This window comes from Polypterus senegalus, chromosome 5 (assembly GCF_016835505.1).
Source record: "Polypterus senegalus isolate Bchr_013 chromosome 5, ASM1683550v1, whole genome shotgun sequence".
In the NCBI taxonomy this organism is placed as follows: domain Eukaryota; kingdom Metazoa; phylum Chordata; class Cladistia; order Polypteriformes; family Polypteridae; genus Polypterus; species Polypterus senegalus.
The window spans coordinates 3,798,444-3,809,203 of NC_053158.1; positions in this window are offsets into that span (position 1 = coordinate 3,798,444).

The following is a 10,760-nucleotide window of genomic DNA, read 5'->3' on the forward strand; positions in this document are numbered from 1 at the left end:
TTGGCATGAAACCATCCTGCTGCTCACTGATCACTTTTGATCTTAACCAGGCTTCCACTACTCTTTCCCATAACTTCATGCTGTGGCTCATCAGTTTTATTCCCCGGTTGTTACTGCAGTCCTGCACATCCCCCTTATTCTTAAATATCGGCCCACCAGTACATTTCACCTCCACTCCTCTCATCCTCTCACTTTCCAAGATTCCATTAATCTGGTTAAAAACTCCACTGCCATCTCTCCTAAACACCTCCATGCTTCCACAGGTACGTCATCTGGACCAACAGCCTTTCCATTCTTCATCCTCTTCATCACTATCCTTACTTCCCCTTGCTAATCCGTTGCACTTCCTGATTCACTATCTCCACATCATCCAACCTCTTCTCCCTCTCATTCTCTTCAATAGAAATATTACAAATACAGAGCAGAAGTTAACAGTAGATGATATCCCATAATACATTTTGGATTTGTTGAGAGTCCTGGAGACCTCAGCCATCAAGCTGCCTCCCCCTATTGGCCATTCCACAGCTGAGTCAGTGCTTGGCCAGCCAATCCGATGTAAGGAACTGCCCACCCGATGATTCTTGTGATCCTCCATCAGAGGATGTTACTTATGTTTTAGTGCTAATGACTGACAACAGAGATACAGTCTCCACAGTTAATCAGCAGCTCTAGTCAGGGTGTGCTAAGCTGAAGTTGTGAGTCCAGCTGGGATTTAAAAGCTGAGACCGAAGGGGCATCTCTTATAGTAGCAGGCAGACCAGTCCACAGTTTAACTAAAAGCTCAACGTCCCACTGCTATTTTATTAATCCTTGAAATCAGAAGCAGACCGGCATCTTGAGATCTTAAAGTATGCTCAGGTTTGTAAGCTTTTTCCTTACTCTTAGCCGGTTCCTGGATGGGTCAGGAAATCAGCACCTCCACAATGCTGACCATTCAGACTGAATCTCAGCACACAGATCCTCCAATGGACCTTAGGACTGGCAGCATGACCCCTGGGGACACAATACAATTCACAGAAGAGAAACTATTCTAAACTATACAATAGTGCAATTGAAATATTACAAGTACAGAGCAGAATTCGACAGTAGATGATATCTCATAATACAGGTCCTGGAGACCTCGGCCATCAAACTGCCTTCCCCTACTGCCCATTCCACAGTTGAGTCAGTTCTGGGCCAGCCAATCCTCTACCCGATGAATCCTGCAATCCATCATCAGAGATGACTTTACCTTAGGCAGGCAAAACAACTTGGCAGGTGGGCAGTGGCACCAAGTGTCACATTTGAGTACAGAGAAGAGAAACAGAAGAGGTGTGGGTTAGTAACAAATTATAACTATCATGTTATTTATGTTTTAGTGCTAATGACTGACAACAGAGATGCAGTCTGCACAGTTAATCAGCAGCTCTAGTCATGGTGTGCTAAACTGAAATCGTGAGTCTTCAGCCGGGATTCGAAAGCTGAGACCAAAGGTGCATCTCTTATAGTAGCAGGCAGACCAGTCCACAGTTTAACTAAAAGCTCGACCTTCCACTGCTATTTTATTAATCCTTGGAATCAGAAGCAGACCGGCATCCTGAGATCTTAATGTTTGCTCTGGATTGTACGTTTTTTTTCCTTACTCTTAGCCGGTTCCTGGATGGGCCAGGAAATCAGCACCTCCAAGATTCTGACCATTCAGACTGACTCTCAGCACACAGATCCTCCAATGGACATTAGGGTTGGCAGCATGACCCCTGGGGACACAATACAATTCACAGAAAAGAACACAAATAATCCTCAAAACGATATAATAGCGCAATACAAATATTGCAAGTACAGAGCAGAATTCAACAGTAGATGATATCCCATAATAAGAGTGCTGGAGACCTCGGCCATCAAGCTGCTTACCCTATTGGCCATTCCACAGTTGAGTCAGCTCTGGGCCAGCCAATCCGATGAAAGGACCCCTCTATCCGACAATTCCTACAATCCTCCATCAGAGATGACATTACCTTAGGCAGGCAGAACAACTTGGCAGGTGGGCCGTGGCACCGAGTGTCACATTTGAGTACCGAGAAGAGAAACAGAATAGGTGAGGGTTAGTAACAAATTCTAACTATCATGTTACTTATGTTTTATTGCTAATGACTGACAACAGAGATGCAGTCTGTACAGCCAATCAGCAAATGTGTAAAACATAAATATAGAACAACCGAATCGGGAGTGCGCGCCCCTCAACTTTCTCGTATAGAAAAGGTCATCAGAAGCACTTCCAGTTTCGCAATATTTCTCAGATATCATATCTCTTTGTTTCTCACCATTGCTAATTGATAATAACGATACACGTCTCTATTTCTAATCAAACTCTATATTAAAATGATATTTTCACACTTAGAGAGAACGAAAACGCTGGTGTAATTTTTTCGTGATTACATAATGCATTACCGAGTTTACGTGCAAAGTAAAAAGACTTACAGTCACCTGAAACACAGAGAAAATGTTAGTATTAATATATAATATTTGTTGCAGTAAATTGCTATAGGTAAAACTGCATTTAGCTACATTTAATTATGACAATGATGGCGGAAATAAAAAAAAATCATAAAATTAAATGTATTACAGTAAGATGTATTATGATGTATGAATTAAAATAAAATTAATAATAGTTATTGAAAGAGTATGTGTTATATTGAATATAGTTTTTAATCATCGAGTACACATTTATATTTCCGCAATACAAAAAATTTGGTTACACAGTTTTTCTCAAATTTCATATCTACTTATTCTTCATCATTTTTAATACCCACACAAAATTTGAATCATATATCTTTATATATAGCCATAGTTTACTTGAAAATTTGTGAATGTATTCAGTTAAAGTACTATTTCCGGTCGCCAGAAGTGGCCCAAAAGTTTATCGGATTACTTATTTTGGATATAAAGCAGGAGTACAAAATCTCACTGACCGGGGAGGGCAAAGCATTTTTGAGTGATCGTGTTTACACACAGACACAGGCATCGTTTCAGAAACGGTATTTTCAGACTCAGTCAAGAGTCATCACAATCACGAGGTTGAATTTTTTCACAATTCCCGTACTCCATCTATACTACGTATACGAGGCAGTAAAAAGACAAAAATACCCCAAAATACTTGGATCCTTAGCGATCAATGCCACATTGAAGGATCTTGACCCCCTGCTAGAACATAAACGCTGAGGGTGGTCCTTCGGCACTGATGTCATTTTGTTATTGTGGACCCTGCTTGTTTTTTGAGCTTCTTGTCCTCCACACTCCGCTGTCTGGAATCCCTTCGTCAGCTCCTGCTGTTTTGGCTTCTTTCTCTCTTGGGTCTCCTCTTCCCTCTCCTCCTCAGGAACCACAAACTCCAACAGGACGGGCTGTTTTGGGGCCTCAGAAACAGTGGAGGTGTCTGGGTGAGGTGAGAGGGGGTCTTCTTAAGGCTGAGTGCTATCAGCAGTCCAGTGGTGCCAACTACAGACTCGGAGCAACTCGGGACTCTTCTGGTATGATTTAATAGTGGTGTGTGTGTGGGCATACGTGTGTGCATGTGTGTGTGTGTATGTGTGTGTGTGCATGTGCATGCGTAAATGTGTATGAGTGTGTAAATGCGTGTGTGTATGATTGTGTAAATGTGTGTGTGTATGGTGTGTGTGTATGATTGTGTAAATGTGTGCATGTGTGTGTATGAGTATGTAAATGCATATGTGTATGAGTGTGCAAATTTGCATTTGTGTGAACGTGTATGTGCGTGTGTGTGGGTGTGTGAGTGTGTAAATGTGTATGCGCATGTGTGTATGTGTGTGTATATGTGTATGAGTGTGTAAATGTATGTGAATGTTTGTGTATATATGAATGTGTAAATATGTGTGCGTGTGTGTATATGTGTATGAGTATGTAAATGCATGTGTGTATGTGTTTGTGAATGTGTGTATGAGTGTGCAAATTTGCGTTTGTGTGAACGTGTATGTGCATGTGTGTGTGTGTGTATGTGTGAATGGGTATGAGTGTGTAAATGTATGTGAATGTTTGTGTATATATGAATGTGTAAATATGTGTGCATGTGTGTGTATATGTGTATGAGTGTGTAAATGTGTGTGTGCGTGTGTGTGTGGTTGTCACTCCGGGTTCTCTCTGGTGCAGCACACACACTGCCTTAGGCTTCGACTCCTGTAATGGCAAGTGGATCGATGACTAACGAAGTGCCAGATTCGTCCATTTTTATTCATATATGCAGCACATCACACCTTCACCTACGAGCCCACAGAAATCGGAGCCTGCATTTCAATGTGCTCCCTTCTTTGTTTAATTAGTAAAGAATATTACATAACATAACAATATTTCAGTAAATGTTTGTGCCAGTCATTATAAACTGTTCCAAAATGTAATGTGCTATCAGATTATTTGCCTGCAGTTGTGTGGGTGAATGTGTTTTGGCCTCGTTCCACATCCCACTTCAAAACTGTTAGAATTAAACTTTCATATTTTTGAGGAGCAGCAGATGATGCTGGAAAGAGAAATCAAACAGCATAGACACAAAACAAACCAGTCATTTTATTATTTAAATCACACAATTCCATCCCAGTGCTTTATGAAGTCGGAAATCTTTCATTCAGCTATTGTCTCAAAACCCACCCATTTCAGATGCAGGGGTCCTCACAGTGTAAGGGGAACACATAAAGTAAAGATGATAAGATGTTAGGGTTCGACCAGGGCTTACATTTACTTGTAGTTTATTTGATATTTGTCATGCCTTTGAATTATTAGTTTTTATATAATTATTGTTATTAATTGCATTATGTAAATACTACCTGACTGACTGAAATCTGAATAACGAACACAGGCCTCAGCACATTCAGCATTAGCATTTAAATTGCACCATCTACTGGAACATACAGTATTTCTTAATGCATGTAGTAATAAAATGCATTTCTTTTTCATTCCATAGATGGCAACTCTCAAACATTTTTAGTAGTAAAATACATTGCGTTTTCATTCCAACAGACGGCACATCACAGACATTTATAGTAATAAAATGTATTGTATTTTTAATTTCAACAGATGGCGCATCACAAACATTAGCACTTCATTTAGGAATCCTATACCAAGCAGCATATAACAGAGACACAGCAATCAGACAGACACACAGACAGACAGAGATACACATACTTGTCATTAAACTAAGGTGGTGTTTGTTTTGAAAGTATTGTTTTTGTTTGTTTGCAGCCTTGTGCTAAAATCATTTCAATTCATATTTCAAACCATCAAGCAACACTCAGTAGCCCGAGATGACAAAGCGAAAACAGAAGTTTAGACATTTTTGCAAATGTATTAAAAATGAAAACACCTGAAATATCACACTGCCTGGTCAATTCAATGCACTTGTATGTCACTATGAGCGTTTTTGTTGCATTTTATAGATGGAAAACACCGAAGACACAGAGCCAACCTGATGACACCATGTGAAGGACCACCACCTGCCTAAACACAAATTACTAGACAATTTATTAGGAAGACCAGTACAGCTGCTTATTCATGCAGTTATCTAATCAGCCAATCATGTGACATCAGCACATGCAATCAATGCATACAATCCTGCAAACACAGGTCAGGAGCTTCAGTTCATGTTCACATCAAACATCAGACTGGGAAAAAATATGATCTCAGTGATTTTGAGAGTGGCATAGTTGTTGGTGCCAGACAGGATGTTCTGAGCGTTTTTCATGCTGCTGAACTTTTCATACATGGCAATCTCTGATAAAAGAACATCCAGGGAGCTGCCGTCCTGTTGATGAGAGGGGTCAGATGAGGATGACCAGACGGGTTTAAGTTGACGGAAAGACTGTGGTAATGCAGATGACCACTCTTTACAACTGTGGTGAGCAGAAACACAACACATCTAACTCTGGGGCAGATGGGCTACAACAGCAGAAGACCACGTTGGGTTCCACTCCTCTCAGCCATTAGCAGAAAACTGAGGCTGCAAGTGGGCACAGGCCCACCAAAACTGAACACTTGAAGACTGGAAAAGCGTAGCCTTGTCTGATGAACCTCATTTTCTCATGACAGGGTCAGAACTTTGAATCCATGCAGCCAAGCTGCCTTGTGTCAACAGTCCAGGCTGCTGATGGTGGTGTGATGGTGTGCTGAATGTTTCCTTGGCACATTTTGGGCCTGTTAATACCAATAAACTCTTCAATGCCATGGCCTATTTTGGCATTGCTGCTGACCATGTGCATCGCTAGTAGTCACAGCTAATAGCTACTTCCAGCATGATAATGCACCACGTCATAAAGCAGACACCTAGAAGACAATGAATTTAGTCTTCTTCACTGGCCTTCCCACTCACCAGATTGGAATCCAATGGAAATTCTTTGGGATGTGCACAGAAGCAGTTCCCGTGTCAGAGTCGGAAGGCAGTGGGCAACACTCAATGGAGGTAGAGACAGGGGGAATACCTGTGTACTTTGTATTGTTTTGTGGTGAATTATTGGAGAGAGGATTATGTGAAGTGATTGGTTTGAATAAAAGCCCTTTATTTTATTCATATAACGCCAGGTGTATTACTGTCTGCGGCGGGCTGGCCCCCTGCCCAGGGTTTGTTTCCTACCTTGAGCCCTGTGTTGGCTGGGATTGGCTCTAGCAGACCCCGTGACCCTGTAGTTAGGATAATGGATAATGGATAGTGGATGGATGGATATATTACTGTGTCTTGGGTGAGGGATTCTTTAGCGCCCCCTTGTGGTCACAATGGATAAATAAATCAAATGACCAGTTTCCAGCTACCATAGTGATGCTGATGTCCTGAGTTTATGAAGCGTCAATTTTTGGGGTCTTGTGTGTATTTGGGTTATGAATAAAAATAATTTTGAATCAAATTTACCATTCAGCCCAATAGAAGCCCCCTAAGCAGTTTTTCTATGCTTGGTTCTCAGAACAACAAGTAATCTGGTGTTATAGGATGAAGAATTAGAAGTAAGAGTATAGGGAGGCAGGCACTTCAAAATATAAGAAGAACTGAGACTGCTCAGCGCCAAGCCAGTTCTAAAGAGCACAGGTAACCAGTGTAATGATGCCAAGACTGGTGTACTGCCCCCAGGTTTTCTTCTTTTGGTTAAAATTCTTGCTGCTGCACACTTTAGAGCCCAAGGCTTGTAGACACCTGACAAACACACCAATACCATCAACATTAATATGGAATTGACCCCTAAAACAGCCCCACTCATCTTTCCACAATATTTTGGGGGAATTTGTGCCCATTGAGCCAAACTAGCATTTGTGAGGTCAGCTACTGTCACAGCATGAATTGTGTAGCTGACAAATCAGCCGAAACTGAGTGATACCATCATGTCAATGTGGAACAGAACCTCAAACGACATCTTGGGGAATCCATGCCATGAAGAAATGAGGCTGTGCTGAGAGGTCCGACCCAGTATGAGGACAATGGGCCTACGAATTTGCTCAGGGAGAGGACATTGTGAGGCTGAGGAGAAGATCCTTCAATGGTTCACTGAAGTTCATAGCAATTGTGAGTATTGGGGTTCTTGTAGACCAAATGACGTTTCTCCAATGCTCTTTATTATTACCGTGTATACTCCCGGTTAAGTTTTGGACAGATTTCAAACTTCCGGCTTACTTGTCTGAACTTATCATGACTTACAAACCTGAGTGCACATTAAGATCTCAAGATGTCAGCCTGCTTAAGATTTCAAGAATTAATAAAATAACAGTGGGAGGTCAAGCTTTTAGTTACTGGACCCCCTAAACTGTGGACTGGTCTGCCTGCTACTATAAGAGATGGCCCTTCAGTCTCAGCTTTTAAATCCTCATGACTTCAGTTTAGCACACCCTGACTAGAGCTGCTGATTAACTGTACAGACTGCATCTCTGTTGTTAGTCATTAACAATAAAACATAAGTAACATGATTGTTAGAATTGATACTCACCCTCACCTCTTCTGTTTCTCTTCTCGGTACTCAAATGTGCCACTTGGTGCACTTGGTGCCACTGCTCACCTGCCAAGTTGTTCTGCCTGTCTAAGGTAAAGTCATCTCTGATGGAGGATCACAGGAATCATCAGGTCGAGGGGTACTGTCATCGGATTGGCTGGACCAGCACTGACTCAGCTGTGGAATGGCCAATAGTGGGAGGCAGCTTGATGGCCGAGGTCTCCAGGACTCTCAACAAATCCAAATCATGTGATAGGATGTCACCTACTGTTAAATTCTGCTCCGTACTTGTAATATTTTTATTTTTATGCTGTATTGAGGATTTGTTCTGTTCTGTGTATTGTGTTTGTATTGTATTGACCTCCTTGTTTTTGACACCCACTGCATGCCCAACCTACCTGGAAAGGGGGTCTCTCTTTGAACTGCCTTTCCCGAGTTTTCTTACATTTTTTCCCTAAAATGGGGTTATTTGGGAGTCTTTCTTTGTCAAGGCTGGGGGGCTGTCAAGAGGCAGGGCCTGTTAAAGCCCATTGAGGCACTTCTTGTGTGATTTTGGGCTATACAAAAAATAAATTGTATTGTATTGTAAAAGTCGGTAATTGATTTTATCGTATAATTTCCAGTATTTTATAATATCGGTCATATAAGTCGAATGCAGAGAACTCACACTATTGGTCCAAGAGATTACAATATGCTAACGCCCACCTGAGAGAGTCACTACGGCCATCTTTTGTTTCTATGTATTGTGCCTACGTGACTACACGGTGATACCCCAACTATTCCAGTGACGTTCGCACTGTTTTGCGTTTTTTGTATCTCACGCCCTCATACTTTTTTATCGTAAGAGCATCCCTTATCAACGATGGAGCGTTCGATCAGAAGAAAATACGAAGCTGGTTTTAAATTAAATGTCGTTGCAGCAGCGAAAGAAATTGGTAACTGCGCTGCTGCAACAAAATTTGATGTGTCTGAGAAACTGATGAGTGAGACTGGAGGAGGCAAGAAGTGTAAAAAAAATTTACACTTGTAAAAAAAAAAAAATGTAAGTGTCGTATTTTTGAACGGGTGTCAAAGTCGGGGTCTGGTTTTATGGTTGATTTTTCAGGTTTCAAGGCCCGACTTATACGCGAGTATATACGGTAATTGTGTCAGCAGTTTAAAGCAATGGATGGATGAGAAACACTCGGCCCTGAACAGAGAAAAGAACCAAAATGTTACTCATTGGAGGGAATCAAGCAGGCCACGGCCATCGGCTGTTTCCACTTAATCGGAAGAACCATTAGTGTTACTAAATCAGCATGCAATTTAGATGTTATCTTTGACACTAGCGTCTCTTTTGGAGCACACATCACAAAACTCCCTAAAAGCCGTTTCTTCCATCTTAAAAATGGTGGACAATTATAACAGCGTCCAAAATTCATTCATGCATTGAAATTAACTTATGCATTTATTTCCAGTTGGATTGGCTACTGCAATGCATTATTCACCAGCTGTTTAAATCATTCATTATTCAGCTTTCCGTGAATTGAATAATAATCATTACAAGAACTACAAAGTACAAACACATAACCCCTGTCCTCATGTCCTTACACTGGCTTCCAGTTACGTTTAGGGCAGATTTTGAAATCCTCCTTCTTATTTATAAGGCCATAAATGGCCGAGGCTCTGCTTATTTATCTGAACTTATCGTTACTTACAGACCTGAGTGTGGATTAACCCTTAAACTGCCACATATTTTTAGGTAGGGGGTTAATGCACCCCCGGACGGCAAATACTTTTTTGCTACACTTTTTAAGTAAACATCACAATTCACCAAGAAAAAGTGAAATTTCAATGGAACGCATGTGCAAAGAGCATCACAATTACTGCAACAAGGATCATTTTACACACTGCCAATGAACTGTAAAAACTATTAATAAAACTATTTCAATAATCTATTATTCTATACACAAGGTGCGAGTGACGCCATTGATAAAATTCAGTAAATCACCGACTGCGCCAAGTCCGCTTGAACTGGCTGCACGTGAGCACACAGAGGCCAATGCAGACACTGCTAGGCTAGTCTAGTGTAGGGACAGTAATGCTGATTCGCTAGGGGGCGCTAGTGGTCATGAGCTGGCTGCTCAATGAATGTATGGCACGGACTGATCAGCTCTGGCGTGCTGACAAATTACACTGGGAACCAAATAGAGCCGGTTACGATGTTCAACAAATGTATGTTGCCGAATATACTTAGCTTTGGCTTGCTGGCAAATTGAATTGGGAACCAACTATAGCAGGTCCCGGCGGTTTAAGGGTTAAGATCTCAAGATGCCAGCCTGCTTATGATTCCAAGGATTAATAAAATAACAGTGTGAGTTTGAGTTTTTAATTACACGGCCCCTGAAGCTGCTGTCTCATCTGCTTTCTTATACAGGAGATGCCTCACTGGTCTCTACTGAAAGCTCACAACTGTAGACTGGCATACCCCGACTAGAGCTGCAGATTAGCTGTGAATATTCAGGGCTTGAAATTTGTTGAGGGATTGCATTTATCCCACAGAAATTCACTAATTCCCACAAATTGGGAAATTTTCTTGTGCAAATGTCTTGTTGTGGCTTGTCGCTGGCATGATGTGCTGTTATATGGTATGTGTCTGAGTGAGTCCCAAAATGGTTGGGGTGTCAACTGGGAAAACTCAATTTAATTCCAAAAAATGAACTTAACAGGCACACACAATGGCGCTATCAACAGAACACAGGCAAGAGCCTGTTATCGACCTCTAGCGGTGTTCTCTGGTTACTACAAGTCCAGAGACACTCCTGACACTCG